Below are 12,769 nucleotides of genomic sequence, written 5' to 3'. Positions count from 1 at the left end.
TCTGGAAATGGGTATTTCATCCTTATGCAATGGAAAATTGAGTATATCCAGCTTGTTCAAGCTTTGTTCCTTGTTTTGATTCAGTAGACAAGCAAATACGAAGCCAAATGTCTTGTTAAACCATAACACAATGACTAAAAATCCTCTTATATTGTCTTTTTATATTGTCTCTTTAGAAGCTAAAAATTCAAAGTTCACAATAAAAATCAGTACACTCATGTTCTGGCGTTATTCCAGTAGCCACAGGTAAGAAAATTTCTGATAGCCAAGTAGCAGAAAGTAGTGTTGGGAAGGACAAGGCTCTACAAGGTAATCACTTTTGCAAGTAAATGAGAAAGAAAAGCGAACTTTTGCACAGAAAGAGAATGAGACCCACCAGAGATGGACTCGGAGAGTGCTAGGAATACTGCTTAGTATTTTCTTATATGTCTACTGTTATTGCTCTCCAGTGTTGTAAAATATTCAGAAACTTGAAAATAAACTTGCATTCCCAGTGTTTGTACTTGAGGGGTTTTATTTGTTTGGGGTTTTTTGTTTGGGGGATTTTTCTGGTTGTTGTACCCCCACCAGTGGTTGTAACCTGTAATGGGTTGATAACATTTTTGATGGGAGCATCAAGGCTTGGAAAGGAAAGAAGAAAGCTAAACAGCACCAAACAGTGAGGACTATCAGACTGATACATTTTCACCCTGCTCTTCTGGATATTCCAGTGACCTGCCAGGTCTGATTAAACAACAGAAATGATAATAGAGAAAAGTGGACTTGCCTTCCTTTTTCCTTTGCTGTATCCAGGGAATTACAGCTAACCTAAAGAAGTAGGATGTTATGCCATCTAGTTTTTATGTAAAAGATGACTGCCAAGGAGTTGTCTTCCTCTTTCTATTAGAAAAAAAGTTATTTTCTCTTTGTTTTTTCTTCCATCTGTGCAAAATACAACAATGGCTGAATTCAGGTCTGAGGGTGGGAGAAGAGTCTGAGGGAGCAGTGGGAGGGAGGAGTTTATTTCCGTTCCTGTAGTCATTTTTTGGAACACAATGTAGGGACCAAGATATTGTTTATATTGGTTTCCTTCCTTTATCCAGGAGGGTTCAAGGGGAGCTGGATGGAAGCATGTGTCAAACAGTTGGCAATCTGTTGAAAGTAAGAGACTAAGAGTGAGATGAGTTTGCAGGGCTTTCAGTGTTCTATAGCATCCAGCTAATGTGAAAAAGTGGCAAAACCTGTAAGCATGAGTGTTGAGGTAGTTGAATGAGTCTTCTTTCCTGCAGATGGATTTTTTTCAGCCTCAAAATATCATGGTCTCTATCATCTAGAAAGGACCCCAGAGTAACAGCTCAACCAAGAAGTCTGAATTTTACTCATCTCTACCCATACATGCTTCGAAGATTTTCTACAGCTTCTGCATTTCTGTTGTTGTATAATTAACTGTGAAATGGCAAATTTACTCACAAGACCATCATGCCCTGTAACTGGAAGATAAAATAAGAGGTGATAAGAAATAAAAATCTTTCTTCTGCTGAGCAGATCAACCATTGTCTAGCTCAGCTGATTTCTGAATGTGTGATGGAACTTTCTTATCTTCATGTCTCAACCAGTGATATAACGGGTCACATTAAGACTTGTAAGTCTTGACTGTATCAGTTGGATTTTCTGGCTTGTAATTAAGCCCTACAATACTGAAATGGTGTTACCATGATGACTTTGACATTAACTGGATACGTTAGTAAGAGATATGAAGGCACATGAATACATGGACTTCTCAGGGCTCTGCTTTTCTAGGCTTGGCCCCAAACCCCTCTGAATCAAGAATACCGGCAGTCTGACCAAATAATTTCTATTAGCTTTGTATCATATATAATATGGACAACTTTTTGGCTGCATTCAAGTATCTGCAGCATCTGTTCTTACCTAAGTAAGGCTATCAAAAACTAGGACCTTGTCCTTTCTAGTCATCTCAGCTTTTGCTAACATGAACATGTGCAGGAATCTTCAGAGAGCATTGCATTCCTTCCTGAAATAAATAGCCACTATAGGGGGAATACTGTCCTGTGGAATAGCTGATACTGGAAACAGAAGTGGCTAAAATGACTCTATTTAATTAGAATATTAATATCAGTTATGACTAGGCATGGCATAGATAATAAGGTTACATTACATTTTTAGCAAATTCAATCTTGATTATGAAATGTTAAGCAGAATTTTAAAACTTAAGAAATTTTCAGGTTTTCAGGAAGGGAATTGTCTTGAATTTAGATCATTTTTACCAAGCTTAACACCAGCTTAGCAGCATGTGCATACATTGCATAAGATTATATTTCTGCAAGTTCTTGTCTGTCACACGCAAAGTTTGATAAAACAGGTATGAAAAGTGTGAGTAACAGAAACTCCTTAACCTTTAAAGAATAAATTATGCTAAGTATTATTTACTTTCAGTTGGAGTAGGGCCAGAGCAATGGAAAACTGACCTGAAGATAGAGAATCATTTCCATGGTATGCAAACTGCTATAGGGCTTACACTGCAATGAGTAAAGGCAGAAGTGAAAAAGAGCTTCCAGGAGCGGTGGCTATGCTGATCTCACTGCAGGCTGCAGCAGAAAAAAATAAAGAAGATCAGTGGTTTTAGATGCATCTGCCCCATTTCTGCCAGTTTAGGTGCAACTGAAGTCATTTGGACCTGGCTTTTATGTCGTATCACAACCAAGTGTATGACATTGATTAACTTTTTTCCTTCTACCCTCAAAGACACCTGCTAGATTCCTAAAATTAAGTAAAATTTTTGACAGCATGGCATCACTGAAGACCCCAACTTACATTTATTTTTTTGAATGGGAATATCTCACTGAGGAGTATTTGATTAGTTTCTTCTACACTGCAGATTCAAGTAGCGTGAGACTCCTGTCCATTGGTTTTGTCCTAAATTTTTTTATCTTTTCTTAGTAAGGCAATCACTCTTTTACAATGTTTTTTTCTGTCTAGCTTAGTGCCTTACATTGCTTCCCCACACAGTATCACTGTTAATAACTTCAATGGCAATCAATAGCAATGGCAAAGTCTCTCCTACAAACAGTATATATTTTATATTTTATATTAAAAAAAATGAAACGGTGCATCATATAAAAACTAACAGTGAACCCCTGTGGTTCTTTTGCCTTTATCTAACATCAAGGCAAGGTTATTATTATTGTTTTTACATCATAAAATAATTTCAGATTTGAGTGAAGAAAGATCAGGTTTTCGGTGTTTTGCTTTATTTGAATTATGATTCAAACTGTAATACAGTAAACACTTGGCACCTCTATCAAGGGGTGTCCTACAGGGATAAGGACATTGACCTTATTGTAGGATGCTGTAGAGAAGAGAAACATAAAAATATTAAAAATGGCCCACAGTGTTTAGTGAGGTTTAGATTGATTATTCTAATAAGAAATCTAGTAGCAAAATTTGTTATCGAAACCAGTTTTACACCTGAAACCCTCCCATGTATTAAGATCCAAGATCTTCTGTGTTGTCTGTATGTACCTGTAGGAAAAGGGAGATGTCCCCATCTACCTATAATAGACTGGGAACGGGGAGAGGTCTGGAAATTGAAATTGAGATCAGTCACACATAATCCACATCAGCTTTCACTGCAAGAGAGAATTACATCTACACAATCACTGTCTAGCTTGAATTGTGCTCTTGTATTATCAAATTAAGATACCTATATGCCACCCTAAAGGTTAATGTCTTGCAATTATCCATCAAGAATAAAGCTTTTAATCAGACCTTGCCTACTGCAAAATATGTCCAAACAGAGTGATGGTGAGTTTTTTGGTTGGTGAAAATGATTTTATAACATACTATGAAAATCTTATAACCAAAGAGCTTAAAAAGAGAATTGCAGTCTGTATGAATATTTCATTATTTTTATGCTTGCAGAATATCAATGTTATTTAGTCACAAATAAAAATATATCGTGTTCATATTTCTTTTCATAATATTAAATTACTGGAAATGTTTATTTCTACTATACTTTGGTTCAAATGCTCTCAATATTTTATATATATTAATATTTTAAAATACGAAAAGAGAAAGTGAAAATATTATTTACAATTTTAGGGAACAAAAGGATTTTCCCGCAATTTTGTACATGATTGAACAAAACTGTTGTATCGAAGTGGACAATAAATACCTTTCTTAAAGAAACAGGAGCACATACAATAAATCCTTGATATCGCAGAGTACACACAAATGTCTGTGATATATCTGTGTTTCTTTATTTCCCCTATTACCCTCACTTAACTTGGCAGACTCTTTTATCTGTACCATAGCCAGTCATGTGCAGAGCTGTCTAGAAGGTGATGATGTTTCTTGCTCCAAGCTCAGTTTATATAGTCCTTTCTTCTGGTCAATCCACTTCCAAATTGGAGGGCTATATGTATCCATTTCTTTTTCCCAAATTCAACTTGGGTCAAAGTGATTTCTCACCCTTCTTTGAATGTTTAAAATATTAGCAAAATTATTCTTTTCTTATAGGAGGATGAACAAACAGTGCTGGTCTAAAGTGAACTTTCCATGAAAATATCTGCCACCTTTTCTAACAAAAAAAATACAGTTGTGTTGCAAAGTGCACGTTAGAAAACAAGCTGGGGTGGGGGGACTTAAAATACCATATGATTACTCTGAAAACATCCCAACTTTTTTTTTAGTTGGGAATGAAAACCCTTGTGTGTTTTTCCATAGAGGCGTGAGGGAAGACACAAGCTGTTTCAGAAATAGGGAGCAAGACAACCTCAGTGTTCCTTTATCTCCTGGTTCCTGTCATTACGATGTGGTTTTGCCCTCAGTTTCATTTGTGTCTAGGCTACTTTATTTTTTTTATGACTTTTTCTCAGGTAATGAGGCTTTTTAATCTACAGATTACAGGTTAGTTCTCTCTTATTCCCATATGTACCATTTATATAATTATTTTAGTTTAAAGACACACCACGACTGGATTATACTTTGGGTGGATTCCCTTGACACACACCAATTAAGATGTTCCATTCAATGGATGAATTATTTCACTGTCTTTCCAGTGAGACTCTCAGCATTCAGTACAGCACCAATGGACTCCACTATCCATCCTACAGCCAGGACATCACATCTTTCTTTCCTTTACTGCTTGCCTGGGATTGCTGAAATGATCATAAAGGCACCTGGAGGCCTCTCTGCAGGGTGCTGCCATGTTTTCACACTGGATGTCTCTTAATAGAGCAAGCCCAAGGTGCCCTTGAGGCTAGCCTTGTACAGGTTGTGAGACTGCAAAACAGGCATGGCTGAGGCTCATACTCATCCCTCAGCATGGTCTACAGGCTCCTGGACCAGCAAACACGACTGGAGAGCAGCCTGAAAGCTGTTTGCAAGACAACTGTTGACTGACAGCTAAGTGGAATATGTATCACTTCACTTTTATAGCCACCCTGGAGGCCACTCAGGGCCATAATGACTTTCCATGGCAGCCTATAGACGTCTCCAAGCACTAAAGGAATACATTGCAGTCCCTTTGGGGACTACCGAGACTCTTTGCATTGCTGGTGGGAGTGTCTGGGAGGAGGTGGACTTCTGTGGGGCTATCCCCTCCCATTTGGACAGATTGACGGAGAAGCAGGCAGATGGCAAAGTTGACAAAGCAAAGCCTGATTCATTTGGTTGTATTAATCAGTGCCTCAGAGCTAGTGTTTGAGTGAAAACAACTCCTGCCAGAAGCAGGGCTCTCTCAGGCTATACTGCATCAAGCAACAAATGTGGATTTGGTGCAAAAGCCTGCACCTCAGGTATGGGCAGCAGTATTGCTGCGGTTGTACAAAGCTCAATTCAAGTCTTAAAATCCACCTGAGGTGCCAAGAAAAGAAAAAAAAAGAATTAACAGCAGAGCTGGGCTTAGTGCCACAGCTGCTTGGGTGTTCACAGTTGTAGGAAACTCATTCACGGTGTCCCCATGGTGGCTTGGTCACTGGGTTGTGACAGTAATGGATGCATGTGTGAAGTCAGCTCTAAAAATCACGTCGTGTCACTTTTTCCAATATTGTGACAAAACCTCAGTAGTTCCCTGTATTCGTTTCATTTTACTAGTGTGTTTACGGTGTTTTAATACTTTTAAATGGATTTTAGAGAGAAAATCTTGTAGGCTTGTAGTCACCTCTGTGAGGATCAGTTTTGGTAAAAGAGACAGAACTGAAATGCAGATCAACTCTGATTCTGGTCAGTGGTTGTATAGCTGTAGAGTCCATTAAAAAAAAAAAAAGTTTTTTGAGTATTTGTGGATAGCAAAAAGAGAAAGAATGAATAAAAAGAAGATTTTATGGCTAGATGATTGTTGATAGAATAATTTTCCACATGCCACTAGAGCTGTCATATTTCATGCAGGGGATTAAAAAAATACCATTCCAATTCTGACTGAAAATAGCTTTTTCACTTGCCTCCTGATAAAGAAGAGGCTGCAACAATGAAGGTATTGGAAACATTAACTTCCTATCCATTTCATAGCCAGGGCGAGATGAAATAATTTGGAAACGTCAATGTTTTACTGAGAAATGAACATTTTTCTACTGATTTTAGAGTCTTTGTAATGTTTCTGAGGAGTTGTTGCATCCTTGGAAAACAGTCCACAACAGCTGTGGAAACCAACTCGACCTACTCACATGGTTAATGCTGCACACATACTGAAGTCTCTTCCTGGAACAGGGGCTGTGTTAATCCAAAGCATGGTGGGGTTTGTATCTTTTTCAATATAAAATTTGCTCTCATATCTTTGAGCAGGAAATGCAGACAACTACCACCATTAAAAAATCAAAATACCCTACTTATCAACCTAAGAAATGTATCATGGGGTTCCCTTTTGTTGACCATCTTTTTTTTTTTCTTTCATGCTGAAGATATGTCTGCCATAGGAACTGTGTGTCTTCATAATGGGAGAGCGTTACAAAGAAAACAAGCTTTTACCGATGCAACCTGGTCAGGTGCAAAGAGGTGGGATTCACCTGGCATTATTTTGTCATCTAAGAGGTAGGTGCCTAAATTCAGGCCAGGCATCCCAGGCTTTCTTTATAGTTGAAAGAGAGGAATAGATAATGGATGTGATTTACCTGATCATTTTAGATACTCTCTTTTGAGATGAGATGAATTGCTCTGCAGACTCCCCTTGTTAGCTCTCCATGGTTTATGGAGGAAGCCCACCTAGATCGGCTGTAAATGTACTGAATTTTAGCCAGATGATCCCTCCCAGCACGCTCTTCTACACACGGACAAGGAGCAGAAAGTTGTGAGCGTTGCCTGCACTCACTGTGCTGGCACTGTACAAAATTACAGTGTTCAAGACCACCCTGGAGTTTCCTCAAAGCTGGTTCTTATCAGGTGTGACCAGTTTTACTATTGTCTTACCAGTCAGCTGTTTCGTTTGGCATCCGCAAGGTACCTCATGCACTCGCGAGCCCTTTTGTTGTCCTTCCCTAGGATGTGTCAGGACCTCGCAGGATGTTTCAGGGCTTGTATCCAGGAGGATCCCAGAGACCTGCATGGATATGCAGCCCCATGGATACATGCTAATCTATCTGCCTTGGTGCAATTCCTCTGGCTTTTCCAACAGGTATGCCTGCATGTGTTGGATCCAGTTCTGCTCAAAAATCGTTGCTTGTGACAGCCAATTTTGTCACAGATCAGCAAAGTGATAGCGCAGTTCCCTCTGTAGACTGCTCCTGGTGTTGGAGAAGGTTTCCTGGACATCTTAAAAATGAAGTTATAGCCCAGCCTTGGTCCCCAGTGAAAATGTAGGCTTATTACCAGACTAAATACACCCAGTGCCTTTTCATATCCTGATTTCTGTCACTGAACTACCCAGAAAATCCCATTTTTTTTTCAGTACTTAGGTTAAGCAGGTGCTTACCTAATTTGCTGGCATGTGACATTTACTTTGCTGTTGCTGGCATTTGCATGGGCATAGAACAAAACACACTGAAGCAGCCAGGTGCAAGCGCTCTCTATCCTCATCGCTCAGCTTTTAATGCATCTGTTTTCCTGAGTGCCCTTTCAGAAGCTCAGTAACAAAAGGAAAGTAGCTTTTAACTGCTGGTTGGATTTTAATCTCAGTCTGCCTCTGCTTTAAAAGCTTTGAAAAAAAAAAATAGAGTGGCTTTTAATAAAGTAGCAACTATTGGAACACCAGTAATTTTCTTTCCTCCCAGAGACACAGTGGAGAATATAATTTAATTTGATTAATTCATAGCTCACATTTTTAATGTTGGGTTCTTTTTGTTTCTTTCTTTTTTGGTTTTTTTCCTTTTTCTTTTTTTCCTTACTTTGCTTTTGTCATTTGCATCTGGAAAAGGCATTTGTTTAATACTGCTTTTGCTTATGACATAATGAAAATTCCCAAAGACAGGCTATTCTTAAACTATTGAAACTATTTGAAAACATTGATCTATAGTGTAATTTTAGGGAGAAGACTTTTGGAGAAATGTTAAACTCTTAATTTCATTTTCCTCAAAGGAGAAAATGGGGCCCTTTTTTTTTTTTTTTAACAGTATGTAAAAATATTCCAGAATGTACATGGACACACAGACACACACACAGTTTTTCGAGCATTGCCTTCCTCAGTACCTATGCTGTTTTTCTTTATATAGAGATGGGTATTTCCCTGTATATTCATACAGCTCCAGCTCTTCCAAATTACTGTTCCCCTGCAAGTCTGTTTACCTGAGCACTTATAAAATAGCTCCAGGAAGTGTAACCGCTGGGAATGTCTCGATGAAGAGATTGTAACCAGAGGCTGTGCCAGTGTGTGGCATGAGCAAGAGGAATACAGGCAAAACTGGAATATAGTCTGATAAAAGATTCTTGTAAAAAACATGTCCCCCTCTAACAGGCTTTTGGGAGTTGGAGTGGTGAAAAGCTTTTTTTGATGAGAAAAACAAGGCTTTTAGCAGCAAAATTGGACAAACACCAAGTAGCTGATTTCACATTGGGTAAACATCTGCAGAGGAAAAGGCAGCAGGGGAGTCCATGGCCTTTGTGGCTGGTCTGTGTTTACCCTGTAAGTGAGGGAGTTGCAGGAATTGACATGTGCCAGGCGAAAACAAGATGTGAGAGCCTATTGCTAGGGGTGTGTGCAAGAGGGCAGCCCAAATAACCAAACATGTTGAGAAGTCACGAACTGCTTTGCTGTAAAAGCTCAGCTGGAGAGCAGATATCGAGCTCCTGCAGCTGTGGAGCAAGAGGGATTTTGGCAGGGGAGGCACATGGGCTAGAGTCAGCCAAAAGGAAATGGTTAGGGCTCATGAGGAGCTCCCTCTGCAAGGAGTGCTTATATGAAGTTAAATTCTGTCTGAGATATAAGTCATCAAAACCTCTAGGAAAAAGTCCAAGTCTGAAGAAAACTGCTTTCCCATTTTCAGTACAGGTGCGTCAGAAATCACACAAATTAAGCTCTAAGTTTCAGGTTTAAGCTTTGAGCCAACATATGAAATATAAATGAGATTAAGACTAAGAAGCAGAATGAAACCCCCGTAATCCAAGGGGAAATGGTTTGTGACCTGCTACACCATTTAGACACACAGAAGTCTATGGGGCTGGATGGGATCCACCCAAGGGTTCTGAGGAAGCTGGCAGAGAAGCTTGGCAAGCCCCTCTCCCTCATTTATCAGGCGGCCTGACTGAAGGTTATGTGATGCCCATCTACAAGAAGGGCTGGAAGGAGGATCCAGGGAACTACCTCAGTGCTGGGGAAGGTTATGGAGCAGATCATCTTGAGTGCCATCACACGGCACGTTCAGGACCACCAGGTGGTCAGGCCCAGTCAGTATGGGTTTATGAAAGGCAGTTCCTGCTTGACCAACCTGACCTCCTTCTATGACAAGGTGACCCACTTAGTGGACGAGGCTATGGATGTTGTCTACCTATAGTTTAGCAAAGCCTTTGACACCATTTCCCACAACACTCTCCTGGAGAAATTGGCTGCTCATGTCTTGGATGCGTGTACTCTTTGCTGGGTAAAAAACTGGATGGCCAGGCCCAAAGAGTTGTGGTGAATGGAGTTACATCCAGCTGGTGGCCAGTCACAAGTGGTGTTCCCCGGGGCTCAGTGTTTGGGTCAGTTCTGTTTAACATCTTTATCAACGATCTGGACGAGGGGATATTTTGCATGCTCAGTAAGTTTGCAGATGTTACCAAGTTGGGTGGGAGTGTTGGTCTGCTTGAGGGTAGAAAGGCTCCACAGAGGGATCTGGACAGGCTGGATCAATGGGTTGAGGCCAATTGTATGAGGTTCAACAAGGCTCAGTGTTGGGTCCTGCACTTGGGATCTGGGGGTGTTGGTGAACAGCTAGCTAAATATGAGCCCAGGTGGCCAAGAAGGCCAATAGCAACCTGGCTTATATCAGAAATAGTGTGGCCAGCAGGAGTAGGGAAGCGATTGACCCCCTGTACTCTGCACTGGTGAGGCTGCATCTCAAATATTATGTTCAGTTTTACCTCTTCCTGGTAAAAAGTCAGCCTGATATGGTAGCTGAAAAATACATGCTATTACTCTTGTAGGGGTATAAAGTTTCAAAGTTATCATCTAAGGCCTCTGGACTCATATATTCCCTTTTCTAATTCTCTTGTCAATATTTTGGCAAAACTAAACTAAAATGGCTAAACTTTAATAACTTTTAATAATAATTGTGGAAAAAAAAAATTCTCTTGGATCAGAAATAGTGTTCCATATGGTTGGGTTTCATCTGATCCAAATCAAGGTGTGTGTCACAGGCTCCCTCTGCAGTCAGCAGGCTATACAGGCACCTCCAGGGGGAGGTTGTTTTTTCCTAATCAAAACATGTAAAACAGTGAGATGAACCACACCGCGGATGTGATATCACTCACTGGTAGCTTTAAAAGGATTCTATGTCTAATTTAGAAGTTTAATTTTTAGGTATCTAACTTTAAGGGTCTAAATTGCAACATATGAATTCTAATTCAAGAATCAAAGCTGATTGCTGTCTCTACTGCATGTATTTGTAGGCCTGCTTTTTTTTAGCTGAATTTCAAATGAAAGTGGGCTGAATCTTTTTTAATATCACATTGCTTTCTAAAGAAACAAGGCATGTAGGATACCGAGAGTGAGAAGAAAACTTAAAGGAGAAACAGAATGAAGAGCAGAGGTGAAACATTGCAGATACAGAAGGTGGAAAAAGATGGTAAGGGAGCTGCCCACAAAAGAAAACCAGAAGGGACAGATCCTACACATTAGACAGAAAGTCAGGGCGATCACTCTGTAGCAGGTGAAACAAAGTGAGCTTGCTGAAAAGTGTCAAAGCCTGTTCAATTGCCCCTCGTTTCCTACGCTGCCTGCTTCACAGTCCTCTACAGGAGACTCAGGAGACACCCCTGGATGCTTTCAACAGGTAAAATGCTTAATTTATTCCTCTCACTTGTCAAATGTTAGGATTTTGAAGAGGAGAACCCTGCTGCTGCATGTTCTGATTTTTTCCAGAGAGAAAACTAAAAATATCAAGTAGATCCGCAATATGGTCCTTAGAACTGATTTGTCCCATCTGCTTTTCTATACAACTCTGCTTGGTCAGTGTTTATGAAATGAAGTTCTACATAAAAAATGAACAAACAAACAAAACCTTATAATCTGCTTTATTAGTTCTTCAGGAATTCAGTTTCAAAATAAGACATGAAAAAGTGTCAGATTTGCAGCTCTGTGGTTTCTCTTATGCTCTACACTGGACTTGCCTTAGGGCAAGGTTTTTCATACCAACTTTCATATATATTTCAAGCACAAACTATACTGACCCGTAGTCAAGTAATTTACATAGGCAATTCAGATACTTTGGGTAGGACTTAACAGCAAGAATTCTAAATCTCCATTACTGAAACAAGGCTCCGTGGATATGTGGTGGAGAGAAGTAGGCATCTTTCAGAGAGATGACCTAAGGCACAGTATCCTGAAATTAAATAAATTGTCCTCTGGTGATACCAGTCTGTTTATATAGACTTCTGAAATCATGTTCCACAGGAAGATGAAATCCTTGGTTAATAGGAATTTTCAAGGACACACACACAAAAGAATCAGCTGAACCTGTTGATTCTGTGGCAGTGGCAAAATATGAGTTACACCGATAGACAAACACCATTGTGCTGGTTCTGGCTGGTATAGAGTTCGTTATCTTTATAGTAGCTAGTATGGGACTAAATTTTGGATTTGTGATTAAAACAGTGTTGATAATATAGAGATGTTGTTATTGTTGCTGAGCAGGGCTTACACAGAGCCAAGGCCTTTTCTGCCTCTCACCCCACCCCACCAGCGAGGAGGCTGGGGGTGCACAAGAAGTTGGGAGGGGGCACACCTGGGACAGCTGACGAGGCTGGGAGTGCACAAGAAGTTGGGAGGGGGCACACAGCTGACACCAACTGACCCAAGGGATATAAAAATAATTATTTCTGGCTGGACTTGATGATCTTTAAGGTCTTTTCCAACCTAAATGATTCCATGATTCTATCCCTCTCTTTCTAAATCCATGAAGGCAACCAAGAGGACACCTATGTCAAACTAAGTGTGGTGGTGTGCTCCCCCTCCCCTCCAAATCCCCCTCCCTTGACCTCTTTCAAGTGATAACCACCTGTGGCCGTGGTGATAGATGGGTCTGGTCCTGAAGGATGCACCCACTGGATGGGGGGGAGACAGATAACAATAAAATAGCCAAGGGCTATTGTGGAATGTGCCCACCTAACCACAGTGGTCAGTATGCAAATATGACTATGAGCCAAT

This window comes from Egretta garzetta, unplaced genomic scaffold (assembly GCF_000687185.1).
Source record: "Egretta garzetta isolate BGI_Z169 unplaced genomic scaffold, ASM68718v1 scaffold117, whole genome shotgun sequence".
Lineage (NCBI taxonomy): Eukaryota > Metazoa > Chordata > Aves > Pelecaniformes > Ardeidae > Egretta > Egretta garzetta.
This window is presented reverse-complemented; position numbering follows the sequence as displayed.